The 23589-nt window shown below is 39.4% G+C and overlaps 1 pseudogene; it reads left to right on the plus strand.

The window, feature by feature from the left end:
• Nucleotides 1-1768: 1768 nt before the first annotated feature.
• LOC137297732 (uncharacterized) lies at nt 1769-14645 on the plus strand (annotated as a pseudogene).
• The last annotated feature ends 8944 nt before the right edge of the window (nt 14646-23589 follow it).

The raw sequence follows: 23589 nt of genomic DNA on the forward strand, positions 1-23589 counted from the left end.
AATAGTTGGTATCACATATTCGACGTAGGTTTAATCAAGTCTTTATTCTACATATACAGTGAAAAGGCTCCTGAAACAGTTCAGCACTACCTACTGCAGTGTAGCCGTTATATTGACATCAGACAAAATCAACAATCGTGCTTGAGAAAAGCGATAAATTCTCCCTTGCTGTAGCACTGGGCCCCAACAACCTGTACGGTTCAATCCAAAGGGCTATATATGAGTCCGTTGCTGCATCAGATGTCACAGTCACATACCAAATACTATATACTGCTATATCTACTGCTATTAAATCGATGTAACATTTCTTTTTCAGGCTGATTTTCTACATTTTCATTGAACGAGTATTATATTTGTGTGTATGTGTTGAGCAATAAAACTGATCAGTCTCAAAGTCGCTATCGAATCATAGTCTATCAAGTATCTGAAAATGTAGGTCCGGATTGGACTGCACACGTGGGTACAATGTCCCTCCCCGTGATATTGTCCGGACATCAAAACTAATCTACTCACACACGCCAACAAAAATTCAAACAAGAATAGCAACAAGTCACAGACACGGATCACTTTCATGAAAGCAACGAAAACGGGCAAGGAGCCACCATCTAACGAACGTAATCTGGTGGTTAAGGAAGGGTTAAGGGAGGTAACTCTGCCACGCGAATATCGGCAAATGGAACTCTGTGGGTTTATTTCAGCCAAAAATCACCGTGTACAGCTGCATTGCACCAGCTTTAGAGAAGGGAGAAAATTCATTTTTTGACTAAACACATACAAGTTAATGTACAGAGGACATTATGTGAGTGCCCGCGTCATATTAAACTCACGGGCGAATAAAACGTCACCTTGAATTTTTCACATGTCACAAAACAACAAACTCAGATGATGGAAATGTAACAATCATATTCGGTAAAATAATGGTCTTACAACATTCTGAAAGATGAATATGTGAACTACGGATATGAATGATCACACAATGTACAGTGGAATCAAGGACAGTTGACTGTCCGGTATTCATCATCTGTTTCATCACAAACGTTTCTAAAGTGAAGACATACAGTTTACTACAGTCAGTATCGTGTGTGGTCACCCCTGGCGTGTATGCAAGCATCAACACGACGTCTAGCGGACGATGTCAGCAGTCTTCTGATCAAATGTATCAGGATTCTTCGCCATTCTTCCTGTAGGGCCTGTGCCAACACCTCTCTTGTCTGCATGGGTTGCTGTCGCTTGTTGATTTGGCGTCCAAGGTGGTTCCACAGGTGTTCAATTGGAGACAAGTCGGGAGATCGAGCTGGCCAGGGAAGCAACGTCACATTCCGGGTATTAAGAAAGTCCATACTGATGCGTGCTTTATGAGGCGTGGTGTTGTCTTGTTGGAACATGGTACGTGGATGATTCGGGATGAATGGCACGACGACTGGTCTTAAAACGTCATCGAGTTACCGTGCAGCTGTTAGATTACCTTGAATCAGAATAAGATCAGTCTTCATTTTGGCCACAAATCTCTTCCACGAACCGTCACGCTACCCTCACCATAGTGGTTGGTCTCTTGTGCGGAGCAACGTTGTGTACGTTCTCCCCGTCTTCGGTATACCCGTTGTCTACCGTCAGGTTTAAACACTTGGAAACGGCTCTCGTCGGTAAAGACCAAGCTGGACCAGTTTCTCGCCTGGCATTGCTCTACAGTTCTCGCCCACCTTAGTCTTTGGCGACGATGTTCAGGCGTCAACGCCATAGCTTTCAGCGGTTGATGGGCCTTGATACCATGGTGGCGAAGACGCCTAGCAACGGTCCTTCTGCTGACTGGATGGCCAAGAGCAGTTCGGGCTGATGACCTCATAGTTAAGAAGCGGTTCCTCAAGTGAGGCAGTCGTAAATAACGGTCTTTCTGGGGGTGAGTGGGGGTAGGGGGGGGGAGTCGTGACTATCGGGTGTCCACTTCTAGGCCTGTCAGACGTGTCACCCGTCTGTCTGTAACGATTCACCAATCTCAGGATTGTTCGCTTAGAACAGTTCATCAATCTTGCAAAATGTAATTGTGTTGCACTCTGATCCAGCATACCAATAGCTCGTTCTCTCCACTCTGCTGTTAGCCTTGGCATGTTTCCTTTCTACCAAGATACGTGATAATGGAATTGATCATTTCTGTACACGTTTTATACCTCAACTCAAAATGGCTTTTTACGGAGGGATTTCGCAAATTTCCGTTCAGATTTAAATTTTTACACAAATTACATAAATCCCGTGCAATTCAATGTGTAGTGCATGTGGGTGCGTTCGGGCAAGTTGTTTCAACCCATTTTTTATTGAAAAAAATACAAAGGTACGATACAAGATAAAACATATTTTTGGTGACGTTTCTTTCGCCCCTGAGTTTATGTTTACGACACGAGTGCCTAAAAGTTTGCATTTTCCGAACGAGATTGAGGAATATATCGATATTTAGACATGAGTGTAATACTATAATTTTCTCTTTAGCACCGAAGTCGTCAAATTGAAGAAAATAAACAGAAATCTACCCTTTAACATAGACTGGCTATCCGCCGTCGCCGCATGTAGAACGCAACGTCACAGAACATGACGATATAGCATTGTTCATGACGTCAGGTCAGCACGACCTTAGGGTATCCTATGAAAAGTATGAACACCGACTTGTTCGCCCTCGTAAGTAATGAATATTCATATTTCATTAAAACCTATTGAATATTCATATTTCATTAAAAACTATTGAATATTCATATTTCATTAAAAACTCGTAACAACATCCAATCCCAAGGACTGTAAGTATAAAGGAAGCACAGCAATACATATGTGAATCCCAACAGTCAAAAAGGTTAGCTAAGCAGAGAGATCAGATCGAAATACAAGTGATTCAGTTAGAGAAGAATTTTGTAACCTTCTTACACTTCAATTCAATTCTTTCAAGTTGCTGGTGAGATGTCGAAAAGATATTGAACACACTGGAGACACAAACACTGTGATATAATTCGTAATTATGATTGTTCAGGGATAAAGGTCGTACACAGATTATATTACATGGTTGTTACTCCCTGGTGTTTCCATACTTGGAAGTAGGAAATGTTGGAATCCTTTGAATGAATTATTTGTTCAATCCAGTGAATCACACAATGGGGAAAAACCTGAAATTCAAACTGCGAATTAAATATACAACGTCTACACTTGTTAACTAGTTTACATTTTCCGCAAAGGACAACGCATCGATAACAATTATGAGACAGAATATATGTAAAAAAACATGCGTAACTAAGCGTATCTGCAGCTGATGAATATCTTGATTCCAAACAAGTTACATAATTTACAGTTGACAAAAAAACCATTTCCACTGAATCTACATGACAGCTTAACTGACATTTTCTCAGTTCTGACGGGTTTTTTGTTTTTGTTTGGCGGGGGGGTTTGTTGAATGTATTATTAATATCGTGATCCAGCTTGGAGATTTGGTAGCTATTTTCTGAATACCTTCGTTAACGTAATGGAAAGCTAGTATCCTGTGGCCACATCGTTGAGAATAATATTGCATTAAAACGAGCATACTGAAAACGGTTAAACGTGTGCATATTTTTAAATACAAACTTTCATTTATTGTGTAATTGACCAATGACTACTTCATCTACACCGTCAGTTACAAAGTATCATATTCAGCCATGAACGTAAAATTCGTGAGTGCTACTTTAGAATTACGCCTTGTAAATTACCCCATTAAAATATACACCTGAAGATGCGTTGTATTTCACTGAATGCCTCTGTGATGTGACATTTACGATCTTGAAATGAAGTAGAACTCTATTCCTCCGATGACAGCTCCGACACTTTAAATACTAGATGATTAAGGGTCAATTGGCATTATCTGAAAAAGTGTTTAGAATGTATCACAGACATGGCATAAGATGAATAAACTTACAACAACTCACGGAATCACATATCATGATACTTGCGGAGGGTGAGACCTGAGACATTTTGCATCTGTGGCCTCGAAAGGTTACCTTTATTGTATTGGCAACTTGTGTTGAAAAGGGATCGTACTCAAATTTATTTGTCCATTTTACTGCGTGTATGTATGGTGACTTTGTATGGCATATGGTACACAAAACTGGTTTGCCTTGGTTCCAGAGCGGTACTGGTAAGCAACAACTCATGGTTGTTATAAAGGTTTGGGAATTGTCTCAGTGCCCCTGGTAACAATGGCTACGTCGCTGAAGCAGCCACCGCAGCTTCCGGGCTAAATGTATGTCTTTGTGAGCTGTAATTAGATGTCTGACGGATGTGCGTTTGAATCCTGCATGGATTTCAACCCAACAAAACTATTTGAATGTGTTCTTTACTAAGAACGTGTAATACCAAGTATGGCATGTTACATTTGACTACTTTCTAATGTCATTGTGTATACACATTTGTTTCGTGTAACTTCAATGGTGAAAAGGTGGAAATTCACACGTCTATAGACAAAGAGTTCGCCAACACAACAGTACCCTTTATTGTTGTATATCTGTTTGCCTGAGTCCACACGTCCATAAGTCAGTACTTTGTGTGGTTACCGTTGGCAGAAATTACTGTTGGAAACCATCGAGGCACAGACTGGATAAAGTTCGCAGCATTTAGAACTGGCAAAGTAGCATGCTGTATGTGAAGTGACGTCATGCTGGAACAACTCTTTCGTCCATATTCCGAAGCATGTGGCCCCCACACGGGTCCTTGTGTGCTAGATATCACACCATGTTTTCTATTTCGCCGGTGAAAAAGAACTCGTGATTCACCACTGAACCACACTCGCTTCCAGTTTTTAAGTTTCCACTCCGTCTGTGCTTTGTCCACGACTGTGGCAAGTCGATGACGCACGTGAACAGCCCTGATGTAGATGTCCTGGGCTTGGGTGGTAACTGGACGGACATCTCTCTCTACGAGCCTGGAAAGCCTGTCCATGGGTCAAGATGTAATGTCCTCACCCGGCCGCACACACTAGAGGACTTCATGCAGGCCAGAAGTAACACAGAGATGTAAACCGCATAGGGAGGCGCCGAACATACAGTGCCTAAACAGGTATCAAGTAACTATCTTTCCGTTCTTTCCCTAAATGTATGTGGTATTAAATCCAAACTCCTCAACCCCGACTTTATTACCACCATCAACGATCATGATATTCTGTGTCTAACTGAGTCTAAACTGTGCGCCATCGATGTCATAGATATTCCCGGATACTGTGTCTACTCAAACACTCGACCTCAACCTTTGTCAAATCGTGGATCGGGAGGAATCATATTAGCTGTGAAAAGACATCTGAGAGACTATATATCTGTGATCCCAAGGACAAATGGTATATCCTTATGGTGTAAAATTTCCAAGAGTTATCTCAAACTCCCATCTGATTTAATCATAGGATGTGTTTACATGCCGCCTGAAAACAATAAATATGCAGATAAAGAACACTTTACGCAACTCGAACTTGATATTGTTAGTATGTCTACACTTACCAACTATGTGTGCATAACTGGTGATTTTAATGCTCGCACAAAGGACTTACCTGATTATACAGTTATTGATGGCTTTTTTTAGGGATAATGACCAAATTGACGAATCCCTATTGTACTCTAAAGTTGAAATACTAAGTGCAAATAATATCAACATTGAGAGACATAACATGGACAAAATTGTAAACTCATATGGTTATAAGCTCTTGGATGTGTGTAAAAACAATGGTGTATATATTGTTAATGGGAGAGTTGGCAGAGACAAGGATATCGGAAAACATACTTGCAAGAATGCCAGTGTTGTTGACTACTGTGTTGCCACGGCCGAAATCTTTCCTCATATAGAGGATTTTGAAATATGTGATTTTGATGGAATTTGTCAGACGTTCACTGTGCTCTTTCAATCAAGTTAAGATGTGAGGTGAAGGTACATAATCTTACACAAGTAAGTGAAATGAATCCATGGGAATCCTGTAAATGTGACGTTTATGTAAACCAGCTTGATAGTAATGTATTGCATGAAATCGATAAGCTAATTGACTCTATCGATTCTAGTAATGTATCAGATTGTATGAATGGAATTACGAATGTCATGTCACAAGCACTTGTTAACGCAGCCAAGAATACATTTGGGTGTGAAACTACCCAAAAAGGACGTAAATCAAATCAAAAACCATGGTTTGATAAAACATGTAAACTGGCCCGAAAGAATTACCATAAGCGCAAAAGATTATATGGGTTACATAAAGGCAATGTTGAAAGAAAGCTATTCGTTTCGGCCAGTAAATTCTACAGAAAAACTATAAGAAAGTCTTACAAATTATTCAAAAACAAATGTACACAGCGGTTGCGTGAGACAAAAGGCAGTGACCCTAAAACATTTTGGGGTATCCTGAAATCATTTGGTAAAAGCGCAGATCAGCCATGTCAAATTAAAATCGACACATTATTTAACCATTTTAAAAACCTGAATACCGATGTCCATAACGATAATATAGAAATGAGTGATGCGTTTTCAGTTGAGATAGCTGTGTTAGACAGTCGGATCACTGAAGCTGAGATTACGGCATGTATTAAAGATTTAAGAAACAACAAAGCCTGTGGTTTAGACAATGTACGTAATGAATATATCAAAGCCTCTGCTGATGTAATGCTACCAGCCTATGTTAAATTGTTTAGCCTGGTGCTAGATCATGGAGTTTTTCCCCAAGCTTGGTCAGACGGTTACATCAAGCCCATTTATAAAAGCAAGGGTAGCCAAGCCGACCCTAATAACTACAGGGGGATATCCATTGTTAGTTGCTTAGGCAAGTTGTTCACGGCAATCCTATCCAAGCGCCTACAAAAGTTTTCAAACAATGCGAATCTGATAAGTGAATCACAAGTTGGCTTTCGGAAATCTTATTCCACAATAGATAATATATACATTCTTAAAGCTCTGATAGAGATATATCAAAATATGAGGAAGAAACTGTTTTGTGTTTTCATCGATTTTCGTAAAGCATTTGATACTGTCTGGCGCTATGGTCTCTGGCTAAAATTAATTAGAAATAATATTGATGGAAAATGTTTTCGAGTTATCCGCAACATGTATCAAAACATAAAATCCTGTATTGTATTTGATGGAATCGAATCCCCTTTCTTTTCCTGTGATATTGGTGTGAGACAGGGTGAAAATGTGTCACCATTTCTGTTTGCTCTGTATTTGAATGACCTAGAATCTTTCTTTGCTGAACACAACTTTACTGGTTTGAAATCAACTCGGAGTATGTTTGAAAATCATATCGGTTCGTACATTAAGTTGTTTCTCCTGTTGTACGCAGATGATACTGTAATACTTGCAGAATCAAGTGATGATCTTCAGCATGCATTAAATATCTTCTCAGAATACTGCAAAACATGGAAACTGAATGTTAATATATCAAAAACTAAGGCTGTAATATTTTCCAAAGGAAGTTGTAAAAAATGCCACCTCTTCAAACTTGATGATGAAAATATTGAGGTTGTAAAAGAATACATTTATCTTGGTATTTTGTTTAACAATAATGGACGTTTTTGTAAAGGTATTAAACGACTTCATGCTCAAGCTTCCAGAGCCATGTATGCAGTATTGCGAAAAATATGAATGTTAGATATGCCATTAGTGAGTGAGTGAGTGAGTTAATATTTATCGTCACCTCGGCAATATCTCAGCCATATCGTGACGAGAACATTTAATACTGAAATGAAATATATATATCTATTATAAAACCTGTCAACAAGAGACAGTAAAACAACTAGAATATCACAGATGAGAATATAAAACTAGTAACTATACCTAAAACAATGTATCTATACAGGACAATACAAGATAAAAATGGGCTATAGATTGCTAACAACTGAAGGTAGATCACCATACTAGGGACCATGGGGACTTACAGTACCTTTGCTACCTGCATGGACCCTTGCTGGATTTACATCATCCCCTCAGCTGGCAGCAATTTGGGAAACCTAGCCATGCAAATAAAAAGACACTTATGCTACGATTAAAAACATGAAAGTTTGAATTTACTTTGAATGTTTGTGGACTTACGTACCCTCTCAGGGGGACAATAGTTTTACAGTACTTCAACCCCCTTTGAGGATACAGCCACTAACAAGCACAGTTCTGAATTTAAACTTCCAATAATAAAATATTTATCAATTTACAATTCAGACAATAAATCTAATTCTTTTAAAAATGCAATGATTAAATGAGAGCTTGTGTTATTAAAAAGATCCTTCAGAGTTCGTGAATTAAAATACTGATCCCTTGTGATGGAATACTCGACACAGTCAAGCAGGATATGCTTGACTGTGATTCTTCCATCACAAGGGATACAAAACGGAGGATCCTCACCTTTAAGCAAATATTTATGTGTATATCTTGTGTGGCCAATACGACATCGTCGCATGATGACCTCCTCAAATCTGGACTGACAACCCAAGTAGGTGTAACCAATATACGGTTTTATTTCATGTAATTTATTGATACCTACTTGAGTGTCCCACTTCTTCTGCATCAGATCACGGATATACGTTCTAATGCAAGCTTTGTAATCTGAATATGGAAGAAAAAGTGGTGTCACAGATTTGTTGAGTGCCGCCTTGGCAGCAAGATCGGCCATCACATTTCCAGAAATACCTACGTGACTGGGTAACCAACAAAAGACGATGTCGTATTGGCCAGTAGCAAGAGTATTATACAATTCCATAATTTCAATTAAAAGCGGATGTTTACAAGAAATGTTTTTAATAGCCTGAAGACAAGAAAGAGAGTCGGAATATATTATATACTGTTTACGTTTCGGGTGTCTTTCAATATATTTAAGAGCTGTTAATATGGCGTTAGCTTCTGCTGTAAAAATAGAACTATTATCGGGTAATCTAGAAGATATTGTTCTGGATCCAATGACAGTAGCACAAGCCACTGCACCACCGTCCTTGGACCCATCTGTAAATAAGGATTTGTAATTGTTATATGTATGTTTCAATTGATTATATTCTTGTTTATATTGTAATTCATTAGTTTCTGATTTTTTAAATGTAGTTAATGTTAGGTCAACCTGTGGCCTAACCAACTGCCATGGGGAAGAGGAAAGAAGACGGGAAGGAGCTATATTGTTCAGCTCAATACCAGCAGCAGCAATAAACGGCTTTATTCTGAGCCCAAGAGGTGGAACAAGAGAAGACTTTTTGCTATACAAATCCTCATAAAGAGGATTGAAGACACAGTTATATGCAGGGTTAGATTCGTTAGAGTATAGTTTTATGATATATTGTAAAGATAATTTGATACGGCGTTGTGCAAGAGATGGTTCATCGGCCTCAACGTAAAGACTGTCAATAGGTGAAGTTCTGAAGGACCCAAGACAAAGTCTTAGACCTTGGTCATGGACGGGATCAAGAAGTTAAAGATTGCTTTTGCATGCTCCACCATAGACAATGGAGCCATAATCAAGTTTAGAACGAACGAGTGATCGATATAAATGGAGAAGGGTAGCTTGATCCCCTCCCCATTTTGAATTTGAAACCACTTTCAACAAATCAAGAGCTTTCAGGCATTTACTTTTAAGTGATTTAATATGTGGTAAAAACGTTAAGTGTGAATCAAAGATTAGACCCAAGAATTTGGCTTCCTTCACAACTTTAATGGACGTCCCATCTAGAGACAGTTCAGGGTCTTTATGTGGTTTGTATTTTCGACAAAAATGTATGCAGTTAGTTTTCGATTTAGAAAATTTAAAGCCGTTTTCAAGACACCATTTATTAATCCTGTTTAAACACAACTGCAATTGCCGTTCAATGGTATGCATATTTTTACCACGACAAGAAATATTAAAATCATCCACAAATAACGATCCATCAATTGAATCGTTTAAAACTTTTGATAAACTGTTGATCTTGATGCTAAAAAGAGTGACTGACAAAATACTGCCTTGTGGAACACCCTGATCCTGATTGTAATGATCAGACAGGGTAGAGCCCACGCGGACCTGGAATTGTCTGTTATTTAAAAACTTGGCAATAAATTCAGGCAAACGACCTTGCAACCCGAAGTCATGTAAATCTCGTAAAATGCCATATTTCCAAGTAGTGTCATATGCTTTTTCAAGATAAAAAAAGATAGACACAGCGTGTTGTTTGTTAATCAGTGCGTTTTTTACAAATGATTCTAAACGCACTAAGTGATCGACAGTACTTCTGTTTTTGCGGAAACCACATTGTATATCTGTGATAAGGTTATTAGTTTCCAAGTACCAAACAAGTCGATTATTTATCATGCGTTCCATGGTCTTGCAAACACAGCTTGTTAATGAAATCGGACGATAATTGGATGGATCCGTATGATCACGTCCAGGTTTAGGTATTGGTACTACTATGGCGTCACGCCATGACGGAGGAAAGTTACCCGATGTCCAAATATCATCAAAAATATTTAGGAGAGTTTCTAGGCAGGATTCCGGTAAGTGCTTCAGGAGTTGATAATGTATGTTATCAGCTCCAGTAGCAGTGTCATGAGCCTGATCAAGAGCAGTATGGAGTTCATGAATAGAAAACGCTTCATTATAATCTTCCCCATTATCAGAATTGAAATTAATAGTTTTCTTTTCTTGCTGTTTTTGATACTGCTGGAATTTAGGTAAATAATTAGAAGAGGAAGAGTGTTTAGCGAGGGTTTCGCCCAGTTTATTTGCGATATCTGATTTATCAGTAAGTAACTGATCTCCATGTTTAAGATGATGGACAGTAGATTTAGTGCCTTTATCTTTAATTTTTTGGACCATGTTCCATACCTTGGACATGGGTGTCCGAGAATTTATTTTAGATACATAATTTTGCCAAGATTGGCGTTTGTTCTGTTTAAAAGTACGCCGTGCTTTAGCATTTAAAATTTTAAATTTATTTAAATTATGCACCATAGGATGGCGACGGAAATAATGTTCTGCCTTTTTCCTTGCCTTCCTAGCTTGTTTGCACTCATCGTTGAACCATGGTTTTCGAATATGTGGAACTGCAGAGGACATTGGTATACACTCATCAGCTATGGAATTCAATGCATCAGAAAAGCATTTAATAGCATCAGGAACGTCAATAAACCGTTCGGGTTTAAGTTTTTCAGTACACAGTGTTTCATATAAAGCCCAGTTAGCCTTTTTAAAATTCCGCCTTGATGATGGAGGAACATCAGATGGAGTTACAGACTTTAGGATAGTAGGAAAATGGTCACTTCCACAGAGGTCATCGTGGACTGACCATTCAAATTCATTTAGTAGTTCTGAATTTGTAAGTGACAAGTCGAGAGCAGAATAAATTCCTGTACCAGGGTGTAAATATGTGTTTGAACCGTCATTATATAAGCATAAATCGTTATCTGAACAGAACTCTTCTAATAGTTTACCTTTAGTATTCGTAGTTGTACCGCCCCAGAGTGGGTTATGGCCATTCAAATCTCCCATAATAATACACGCTTTTGGGAGTTGATCATAGAGGGTTTGAAGGTCGGTCCTCTGAAGAGTTGTAGACGGTGACACATACAAAGAACATAATGTAAGGGTAACATGTAAAGTGAGTCGGACGGCAACTGCTTGAAGATTAGTAGTGAGTGTAATTGGGCTATGGATAACATTCTGTTTGACTAGGATTGAAGATCCTCCAGTGGCTCTGTCACCCGGAGGTGAGAAACAATTATAAGCATTGAAATGACGTAGTTCAAAAACATCTGTCTGCTTTAAGTAAGTCTCCTGCAGACAGACTGCTGACGGCGTACAATCCTGGACCAATAACTGTAACTCATCATAATTATGCCTTAGTCCTCTGCAATTCCACTGTACAATATTGTGAGAGTAAACTATCTTTTTGGGGGGTTTATTGGGGATCTACCCCGTATCTTTTTGGTGGGCGACAAGCTGTGTGCCCTAAAATGGACATTTTCGGACACGTCCATGTCCTCAAGTGATCCATATTTGTTGAAAAATTTAATCTTATTTTCGGACCCTTTTGGGGCTCTGCCACTTTGTTTTTGGGAAGAATCCGGCTTATGTTTACCTTTGCCTTTAGCAGTTTGTTGCACGTTACACAACAATTGAGACCTTGTGGTAGACTGAGATAACAAATTTTGATCACGATCTGGCTCTGGCTGACTTTGAGACGTGCCAGGAAGTGGCTCAGCAGTTTGTGTAGATATTGCAGGTGCAAAAGTCTGTGGGGAATCAGTGTTCACCCACGTCAAATCTGTTTGACAGCCTGAAGTTGATCTGGTTGCTTTATTCGTCGCCTCAGATGGTGTCTTAGTTTTTGAAGCATATGTTTCTGTTAATTCAGATCTCTGAACAAGCTGTTTTGCCTCTGAAAAACTAATATTTTGAGTAAATTTCAGTTTGTTGATCTCCATCTGCTGCTTCCATACTGGACACTCTTTTGAAAAAGAGGAATGGTCTCCTGAACAGTTAGTGCATTTCTTATAACTACTGTCACAATCTTCTGTTGTGTGTGTCTTCTCACCACAGTGAGCACACACAACAGACAATGTGCAAGTATTGACGCCATGCCCATACTTCTGACACTTGAAACATCTCAGTGGATTTGGAATATATGTTTCCACTTTGATATGACAGTAACCAGCCTTTATCGATTTAGGAGCAGTCGGAGTAGAGAAAGAAAACAAATAGGTGTTTGTTTGTTGGATCTCATTGTGTTTACGGGGAGTGAAACGTTTCACATACAACACACCTTGTTCCTTCATCTCTGAGGCAATATCAATTTCCAGCATATCAGCAAAAAGGCGGTCTCGGTCTCTCACTATGCCTTTGCTGGTGTTAAGCGTTCGGTGGGCAGAGACTGATACGGGAATGCCAACAAAAGATTTAGTTGACAGGAGGTTATTTGCCTGTTGTCTCTTACTACATTCAATAAGAAGTGAACCTGTACGCAAACGTCTAACATTTTTAACATCTCCTGCTATGCCTTGTACGCCTTTTGAAACAGCAAAAGGGTTCAGCTTCAAGGGAGTCTTGTCAACAGTCTCAAGTACTATAAAACGTGGCCAATAGTCAATAGATGTGGACGGTCTTTGATCATTAACATCAGGATCCGTGTCAAGAGGACGTTTTTTCTTGGTCATAGGGGTTTCGGAAGCCATAGTTAGTGTTTTAAGGTTCATCATCCGAGCTCCCCACCCACCACGGAGTATCACAAGGACAATGCTAAAAACAAGTGGGTCTCCAACTTGCAGCACCAAGGATACTCGGATGATATACTCCAGCAGAAAAGTTATAAATAGCTAATCCACCAGATTGGCCCATGAGCCACCGCCTTCTGGCATAAGACTCTAGGCAAAGAGCAAAACATCACATTGCAAATCATTGACATCTGATATGTATAAATGTACCGAGTCCAAATGTAAAACATTTTCAAATTAAACGTACATGTTTAACGTACATGAGTGACGTACAAGTCCATACACAGGGCTTGGCGTGACCAGCCGATTGATAGAATCGGGCCGATTCTACCACCCGTCTAGGTGAAGTAAGGGTCGAAGTGGTGTGTTGAGCAACAGGAACACGGTTCAGGCTCCTACTGCCCTCAACCACCAGACTACCGTCCTCCACCGACACGGGACGCAACCCACGGCAAACAGGTTGCCCAATTCGGTTGCTCCTTGCAACCAGCAATGGGGTGCTATGGACCTAGTTGACCCGGGTCCACACGGGGGTTTGAACGGCTCTTTGCGTTACCCAGCACCCACCACGAGGAGGTGGCCGTTCACGGGTGCCAAATATGCCATTAGACTGCCAGTTAAAAATGTTTGACCAAATTGTACAACCCATATTACTGTATGCCTCAGAAGTATGGGGATACGAAAATACACAGCTCATGGAACATCTCCATCTAAAGTTTTGTAAATACATTCTTATGGTTAAAATGACAACTCCTGATTACATGGTATACGGCGAGCTGGGCGGTTACCCGCTAGATATCTCTATAAAAATCCGAATGCTTTCTCATTGGTGTAAAATGCTAGTACTGCCACACAAACTGTCATCCAAAATATACTCTCTCATGTATACCCTGAAGTCAGCCTGTCCTAATTATACGTTTAACTTACTTTCGGCAATAGAAAATATCTTACGGGATACTGGCTTTTACCATGTATGGATGTCACAGTCTATTGTTTCTCCAAATGTTTTAAAAACTAATGTTAAACGGGTTCTCATTGATCAGTTTTATCAGTCATGGAATGCAACAGCAAATGCTTCCTCAAAAGGCAAATATTACATTCTTTATAAAGAAGTACCTAATCTAAATCCCAATCTTCTGGAACTGCCTCCAAATCTTAGAATATGGTATACACGCTTCAGGACAGCTAACCACAGATTACCTATAGAAACTGGAAGATGGACTAGAATCGCTGTTTCTGATAGGAAATGCACACTATGTAATGATGCAGTGGGCGACGAATACCACTTCCTTCTAATATGCTCAGGTCTAGCAACGCTAAGAAATAAATATCTGCCTAGGTACTTTTGTAATAATCCTTCATTAGATAAATTCATCTCAATAATGAAATCACATTATAAACCACTCACTTTGAAATTAGCTAAATATATCAAGGAAGGTTTATGTCTGTACAAATGAGACTGCCATGTGCAAAATTGTAATTTTCATTTTATTGTTGACTTGCACAAACCATACTGTACATATTGTAAATCATCTGTATGTTCTCTGTGTCACTTCGTGTGATTTATGAGAATAAACTTCTTCTTCTTCTTCTTCTTCATGCGATCTTGGGCGGAATTCGTCTTCAGGAAAACGAAACCTGAGACGAAATATGGTGCTCTGATGAACGTTGAGATGTTGGGCAGACTGCGACTTTTCAGCTTCAAGGTGGCCTGTGGCGATGATTGGCGGCATTCAGTCTTGGCATGGTGTTCACCTATTTCCCAGGCAAAACGAATGGCAAAATTAAACACATCTTTGATCGATACCACATTCTTTGCCACTTACTTGCACGTCCATTTTGCTTTGCATGAATGAAGTCTTGGTCACGTTTTAGCGATGAACTGTTGACGTTGTACATAATGACGTTGATCGCAACTAAACTGTATGCGTCAGTAATAATTCCATTTTCAAATCTTCCCAAACCCCATCACCTTATATGCCGGATGCTCCTGCCCCAAGCCCACTCAGATTTCAAGATGGCTGGGTCATTTGGTTGGACCAAACAGTGCTTCATGGATACGTACATGTGCACTACTCACAATGTCTCCCAAATAGCACGTGGATATTATCAACAGATCGTAGTGAGTGAGTGAGTTAATATTTAACGTCACATCGGCAATATTGCAGCCATATCGTGACGAGAACATACGTGACAAAAATAATATATATGTATATTATGAATACCCTGTCGACGAAGGACAGTAAAACCACTAGACTATCACAGTTGGTATTAAAACTAGCGTGGAAACTTAAAAAATGATAGTATCAATATGTGGACAGTACAATATAAAAACAGGCCATAGATCGCCAACAACAGAGGGTAGATCACCATACCAGGGACCATGGGGACTTACAGTACCTCTGCTACCTGCATGATCCCTGGCTGGATTTACATCATCCCCTCAGCTGTTGGCGACTGTATGCAAGATTAGCCACAGATTAAAATTACACATATGCTACGATTAAATAAGTGGAAGATCAAATCTGACTTAAACCGTTTTGGGACTTACGTACCCTCTCAGGAGGACAATAATTTTACGGTACTTCAACCCCCTTCGAGGATACAGCCACTAACAATCTTAGTTGCTAATTCAACTTCCATTCATAAAATATTAATCTATTTACAAGTCATGTAACAAGTCTAATTCTTTTAAAAACGCAATGATTAAATGAACACTGACATTACTAAAAAGATCCTTCATAGTTCTTGATTTAAAATACTGATCCCTTGTGATGGAATATTCCACACAGTCAAGCAGGACATGCTTGACTGTGATTCTTTCATCACAAGGGATACAAAACGGAGGATCTTCACCTTTAAACAAATATTCATGTGTATATCTTGTGTGGCCAATACGACATCGTCGCATAATGACCTCTTCAAATCTGGACTGACAACCCAAGTAAGTGTAACCAATGTAGGGTTTTATTTCATGTAGTTTGTTGATACCTACTTGGGTGTCCCACCTCTTCTGCATCAGATCACGGATGTAAGACCTAATGTTAGCTTTATAGTCAGTGTAGGGAATATGAAGTGGTGTCACAGATTGTTTGAGTGCTGCCTTAGCAGCAAGATCAGCCAGTGTATTCCCAGAAATGCCCACGTGGCTGGGTAACCAACAAAAAACGATGTCGTATTGGCCAGTAGCAAGATCATTATACAATTCAATAATTTCTATTAAAAGTGGATGTTTGCACGAAATATTTTTAATAGCCTGAAGGCAAGAAAGAGAGTCTGAATAGATTATATATTGTTTACGTTTAGGGTGTTTTTGAATATATTTAAGAGCCGCTAGTATGGCGTTTGCTTCAGCTGTAAAAATAGAACTGTTGTCTGGCAATCTAGAAGATATTGTTCGGGATCCAATGACAGTGGCACAAGCCACTGCGCCACCGTCCTTTGAACCATCTGTAAATAAGGGTTTGTAATTGCTATATTTAGTTTTTAATTGGTTATATTCTTGTTTATACTGCAATTCATTAGTTTCTGATTTTTTAAATGAAGTTAATGTTAGGTCGACTTGAGGCCTAACCAACTGCCAAGGTGGAGAAGAAAGAAGACGAGAGGGAGCTATGTTTTTCAGCTCAATGCCGGCCGAAGAAAGAAAGGGTTTAATTCTGTGTCCTAGAGGTGGAACCAGAGAAGACTTCTTGTCATACAAATCCCCATAAAGTGGATTGAACACACAGTTATATGCAGGGTTAGATTCATTAGAGTATAATTTAGTAATGTATTGTAAGGATAATTTTATACGACGTAGTGTAAGAGATGGTTCATCAGCCTCAACGTAAAGACTGTCAATAGGTGAAGTTCTGAAAGACCCAAGACAAAGTCTTAGACCTTGGTGGTGGACAGAATCAAGAAGTTTAAGATTGCTTTTACAGGCTCCACCATATACGATGGAGCCATAATCGAGTTTTGAACGGATCAGTGATCGATATAGGTGTAGGAGGGTAGCTTGATCCCCTCCCCACTTGGAGTTGGAAACAACTTTCAACAGATCGAGTGCTTTCAGGCATTTGGCTTTGAGGGATTTAATATGCGGCACAAAAGTTAAATGGGAGTCGAAAACTAGGCCCAGAAACTTGGCCTCCTTTACAACTTTAATGGGAGTGCTATTTAAATATAGTTCAGGGTCTTTATGCGATTTATACTTCCTACAAAAGTGTAGACAGTTAGTTTTCGACTTTGAGAACTTAAAACCATTTTCAAGACACCATTTATTTATTTTATTTAAACATAACTGCAGTTGCCGTTCAATAGTATGCATATTTTTACCACGACAGGAAATATTAAAATCATCCACAAAAAGTGATCCATCAATTGAATCATTTAAAACCTTGGATAAACTATTAATCTTAATGCTAAATAAGGTCACCGACAAAATACTGCCCTGGGGAACACCCTGATCCTGTTTATAATGATCAGACAGGGTTGAACCCACACGGACTTGAAATTGCCTGTCTTTTAAAAATTGTGATATAAAAAGAGGCAAACGGCCTCTCAAACCAAAACCATGTAGATCCTTCAAAATGCCATGTTTCCATGTGGTATCGTAAGCCTTTTCAAGATCAAAGAAAATTGATACAGCATGTTGTTTATTGACTACAGCATTTTTAACAAAGGATTCTAAACGTACCAAATGATCAATGGTACTATGATTTTTCCTGAAACCACACTGAATATTTGTGATAAGGTTATTGGTTTCAAGATACCAAACTAATCTATTATTCACCATACGCTCCATGGTTTTGCAGACACAGCTAGTTAACGATATTGGTCTATAACTCGACGGATCTGTATGATCCTTACCAGGTTTGGGTATTGGAACTACAATGGCATTTCGCCATGAAGAAGGAAATTTGCCAGACGTCCATATTTGGTCAAATATATCCAAAAGTGTCATCAAACATGATTCAGGTAAGTGTTTCAGTAGCTGGTAATGTATATTATCATCACCTGTTGCAGTGTCGTGAGCTTGGTCAAGAGCCGTATGGAGCTCATGTAAAGAAAACACTTCATTGTAATCTTCCCCGTTATTTGAATCGAAATTAAGTTTTGTCTTTTCCTGTTGTTTCTGATATCTCTGAAACTCAGGGACATAATTCGCCGATGATGAATTTTCGGCAAGAGTTTCGCCAATTTTATTTGCAATTTCAGATGTGTCAGTAATTAAATTATCCCCATCTTTAAGATGGTGAACACCAGCTTTTGAACCTTTACCTTTAATTCTTTGAACCATGTTCCATACTTTGGATATTGGCGTACGTGAATTAATTTTGGAGACATAGTTTCTCCAGGATTGCCGTTTGTTTTGTTTGAAGGTACGACGTGCTTTAGCGTTGAGTATTTTAAATTTATTTAAGTTGTGGACAGTTGGGTGATGGCGGAAATATTTTTCTGCTTTTTTTCTCGCTTTCCTGGCTTGTCTACAATCTGTATTAAACCATGGTTTCCGTACATGTGGATTCGTAGAGGACTTGGGTATACACTCATCAGCAATTTCATTTAAAACGTCAGAAAAACACTGAATGGGATCAGCTATGTCACTAAAAACTTCGGGCCGTATTTTAGATGTGCATAAAGCAAGAAATAAAGACCAGTCTGCTTTAGAAAAATTCCATCTCGAATATGATGGAGAGTCAGACGGATTAATTTCTGATAAGATAGTTGGAAAATGGTCACTTCCACAGAGGTCATTGTGGACCGACCATTCAAATTCATTAAGTAGCCTAGAATCTGAAAGAGACAAGTCTAAAGAAGAGTAAGTGCCAGTTGCAGGGTGCAGGTAAGTGCTAGAATCATCATTGTAAATACACAAATCATTATTGGAGATAAAATCTTCCAGTATTTGACCCTTTGAGTTAGTGTTTGAGCCACCCCATATCGGGCTATGGCCATTGAGATCACCCATTATAATACAAGGTTTAGGAAGTTGGTCATAGAGAGCTTGCAGATCTGACAGTTGGAGTGCTGAAGAAGGCGGAATATACAAAGAGCATAGTGTAAAGGTAACATGAAGTGTTAGTCTAACTGCAACGGCTTGGAGGTTAGTTGCGAGTGGTACAGGACTATGTATAACATCCTGTTTCACAAGGATTGAAGATCCCCCAGTGGCTCTGACACCCGGAGGTGAAAAGTAATGATATGCATCAAAATGCCGTAAATCAAAAGCATCTGTCTGCTTCAAATAAGTTTCTTGCAGACAGAAAGCCGATGGTGCAAAATCTTGGACTAAAAGTTGTAACTCATTAAAATTGGACCGTAAGCCTCTACAATTCCACTGTACTAGCTTTTTAGAATGAACTATCTTTTAGGAGGGTTGATTGGGGATCTGCCCCGCACTTTCTTTGAGGGCGATAAACTATGTGACCTTTGATGGATGCTATCAGAAACATCCATATCCTCTAGTGATCCAAATTTGTTAGATATTTTTATCTTATCTGACCCTTTAGATGCCCGATTTGTTTTTGAAGTGTCTATCCGTGATTTGATTTTGGACTTTCCAGGTTGGTTCTCATTTCTGTCAGGTTGAGAACAAGTTTGTGGAAGAGAAGATTGTTCCTGCAAGTGGTTCAGCTGTGAAAGTGATTTTGCTGTCTGAGTGAACTGATCAGGAGACAATCGTGTAGGAGTGTCAGAGTTTACCCATGTCAAGTCTGTTTGGCATGAGTGCGAGGAGGTATTTTTAATTGTGACTGAAGGACTTTCCTTATGGGTTGTTTCGGTTGATGAACTGGCGATAGAGGCATAGGTTTCACTGTGTTCTCTAGACTGAACAAGCTTTTTTGCTTCAGCAAAGCTGACATTCCTGGTATATTTAACTCGATTTATTTCCATCTGTTGTTTCCAAACAGGACAGTCTTTAGAAAAGGATGAGTGACTTCCGTGGCAATTGGTGCATTTTTTATAACTATTGTCACAATCTTCTGTTACATGTGTATTCTCAGCACAGTGAGCACAAGTAACAGACAATGTACAATTATTCACTCCATGTCCGTACTTTTGACATTTAAAGCACCGCAGAGGACTAGGGATGTACACATCAACGTTCACATTACAGTAACCTGCCTTGATTGATTTAGGAGGGTTTGGCGCTGAAAACGAGAAGAGATAAGTGTTTGTTGGAACTGATTCATTATTTTTGCGGGTTGTGAATCTCCTGACAAATAACACTCCTTGGTCTTTCATCTCAGAAGCGATATCAATCTCTGTCATGTCAGCAAAGAGGCGATCTCTGTCTCTTACAATCCCTTTGCTAGTATTCAAAGTTCTATGAGCAGAGATCTTAACGGGAACACCAACAAACATATCTGTTGATAGCAGGTTCATTGCTTGCTGTTTCCGGTTACATTCGACTAACAGGGATCCTGAACGCAACCTCTGAACATTCTTCACTTCTCCTGCTATGCCATAAACTCCTTTTGAAATCGCGAAAGGATTTAGTTTCAAGGGAGTCTTATCCAAAGTCTCAATAATCAGGAAACGTGGCCAGTAATCAAGTACTGTGGAGGGTCGTTGTTCGTCATCAGTGTCATGGGGACGTTTTGTTTTCTTAGAGGGTGTTTCGTAGTCCATGGTAAGTGTATAGTCGTTCATCATCCGAGCTCCCCACCCACCACGGAGTATCACAAGGACAATGCTAAACACAAGCGGATCTCCGACTTGCAGCACCAAGGATACTCAGATGATATACTCCAGCAGAAAAATTAAAAAAGTTCAATAATTCCACCAGATTGGCCCATGAGCCACTGCCTTCTGGACATAGGACTCTAGGCAAGTTACAAAGTTGGATATCGAAATCACAATCAAAAGAAAATTATATCATCATGAAGCTAGAACAAAATTTGTAAATAGTGTCTCAAATTTGTGCAGCCAAATTTACATGTACAGGGCTTAGCATGACCAGCCGATTGGTTGAACCGGGCCCATTCAACCACCCGTCTAGGTGAAGTAAGGGTCGAAGGGGTGTGTTGAGCAAAGGAAACACGGTTACAGGCTCCCAGTGCCCTCAACCCCCAGACTCCCGTCCTCCACCGACACAGGGCCGCAACCCACGGCAAACAGGTTGGTGGACCAAATATCCCCCCGGGTCCACAACGGGGGTGTCGGCGAGCTCTTCGCGTTACCCAGCACCCACCACGAGGAGGTGGCTCGCCACGGGTGCCTCAACAGATCGTAACTAAGTTTCAAAATATCCTAGCACGATTTCAGCACTTAGCTTCCCGTATTGAAACTGAAGTGCGTGTAATCCTACATCAAGGCCCAATGTGAAACCTTTTCCTGAGCTCCACTGGGACAATTTCCATATCTACAAGAAATAGAGTGCAATGTAGGTTACAGGAGCTGATACTAGATTGTGTTAAAGGATAATATGGCCAAAGTCTTCAGGGATGAAGAATGAACATTCTGTGTGGGCTTAACAATTCTGTGTATTCCCGAAACGGGTTTAATCAAATAGATGGAGATGTGTCCAGTACATGGTGTCTATTTACCGTGTACAATCCATTTGACGAATGACTTAAACCATACGAAGATGTCAGTCTGATGTTAGAAGAGTCTGTCTTTAAAACAAAACATTTTACTTCTTGCACTCAAGAGGGAAACACGTACTGAAATTAGATTGAGTCACATTTGCATATATGTACGTTTCTATGTATATTTGTAGCATTATTTACCATTGATTGAATACTTACGAAGATGTTAAATAGTTTGTTTTTAAACCAAACAATTTATTTATCGCACTGAAAAAAAGATAGGTTTTGAGGTATAATTATACATATCTAAGTTCAAACTCTCGTGGACAGGCTCATTTGCTTTATTGATGTATAGTATCGTTTCCAAATTTCATTCGACTCATGTTGTGAAATATTGGATAGCCTGGGCAGACCCGATTATTCACCTTCATATAGTTGAGATATTGCTGTGTGTGATGTTGAATAACAAAGAAATAGATACACATGCACAGGTTATGTATCAAATAGTGCTCTCTGCGACAGAAACAAAAGCAGCAAACCATATTATGTCTTTGTTAAACGGAAGGTATACAGTGACCGAACCAAACGATACATCAACACATCGATGTCCACTGATGAATAAATGTACAGTAATTATAATGACATTCACAGGTGCTTGAACGGGAACATGTTTGATACAGTAAAGCGTTCAGTGTTCAGTGGTCTGTTTCGGGCATCTTCATGGTTATTTCCCAGAATTACTTTATCTTTTTTTTCAAATTATCCTATAATCGATGGCATTCCAAACACGGCGCTATGTCAGCGTTATCAGACCGCCATGCGTATCGAATGTCGTAATTTGTGACTCCAAGCTGAGATGTCTTTTCAATGGACGCCATGAGAATATCCACTGCAAGAGATATGTCATACGAAAGCTTAAGCTACAGACTGTGGTCGATAAATGGTGTTTATATGGTTAAACAAATGCTCGTGTCACACTTGTATGGTATTGAAACACTGGAGTAATAGACATAGCCTGTGTAGATTATGATCTTCCAATCCCAAATAGCAAGGTTAAAGGAGTAGGGTCTTTGGTTAAACACCATTGCAAATAGTGAAATATAGCATCTATGATAACGGGCGTGGGGCCGAGAAACCTACAAACATGACTAATGCAATTAAAGATTAGAACCCATGATTGACTAAGCTAACTGGCATCATGGAAGGAAAATGCACATATCTCTTTCATGGAATCAAGAAAACCGTTCCATTTGCGTTATAAGTATTGTTTCTGCCTTCGGAGATGTAGAAATGTCGTGAACGATCACAACTATATAGGAAATAGGACATATGTTTGGTTTGTTTGGCAATGAATGCTAACAGCTTTCTCATTTCAAGAGTTACAGTGTTACCAATAATGGCACCATAGAAGTTCCAGTCGAGGTATTTTTTTGTCTGCTACTAACGTAGCATTACATACTGCCCATACTGTTCTATTTAGCCTTTAAAGAATTCGTAACACGACAATTACCATCTTTTGAGGTTGTTTCGGTTTCATTTGGCACTATTGTTTTTCGCTTGGAAGAAACCAGCAGGCATAAGTACGTGTTAATACAACACAGGTAATAATTGCAGGGAAGCAGAGATTCGACTCAAAGAAATATGGATCCGGACAAAGCAAAGCAGCACGAGTCTGAATGACTCCTCCGAACCGCAGCTCAGAATACATTGTATATCATGAGATGTCATTAAGCTATAAATCATTATAAGCAAGTCGCATATCCGTCATCTAGGTCAGGACTATATTTGAAGTACATTGGTTATGGATTTTCTTTAATGAAATAGGTCAGTAGGAATGAAATCATTCTGACGATTCTGGGTTTTTTTCAGAATGGCAGATTTA

The sequence above is a fragment of the Haliotis asinina genome, chromosome 10 (genome assembly GCF_037392515.1).
Source record: "Haliotis asinina isolate JCU_RB_2024 chromosome 10, JCU_Hal_asi_v2, whole genome shotgun sequence".
Taxonomy (NCBI): Eukaryota; Metazoa; Mollusca; class Gastropoda; order Lepetellida; family Haliotidae; genus Haliotis; species Haliotis asinina.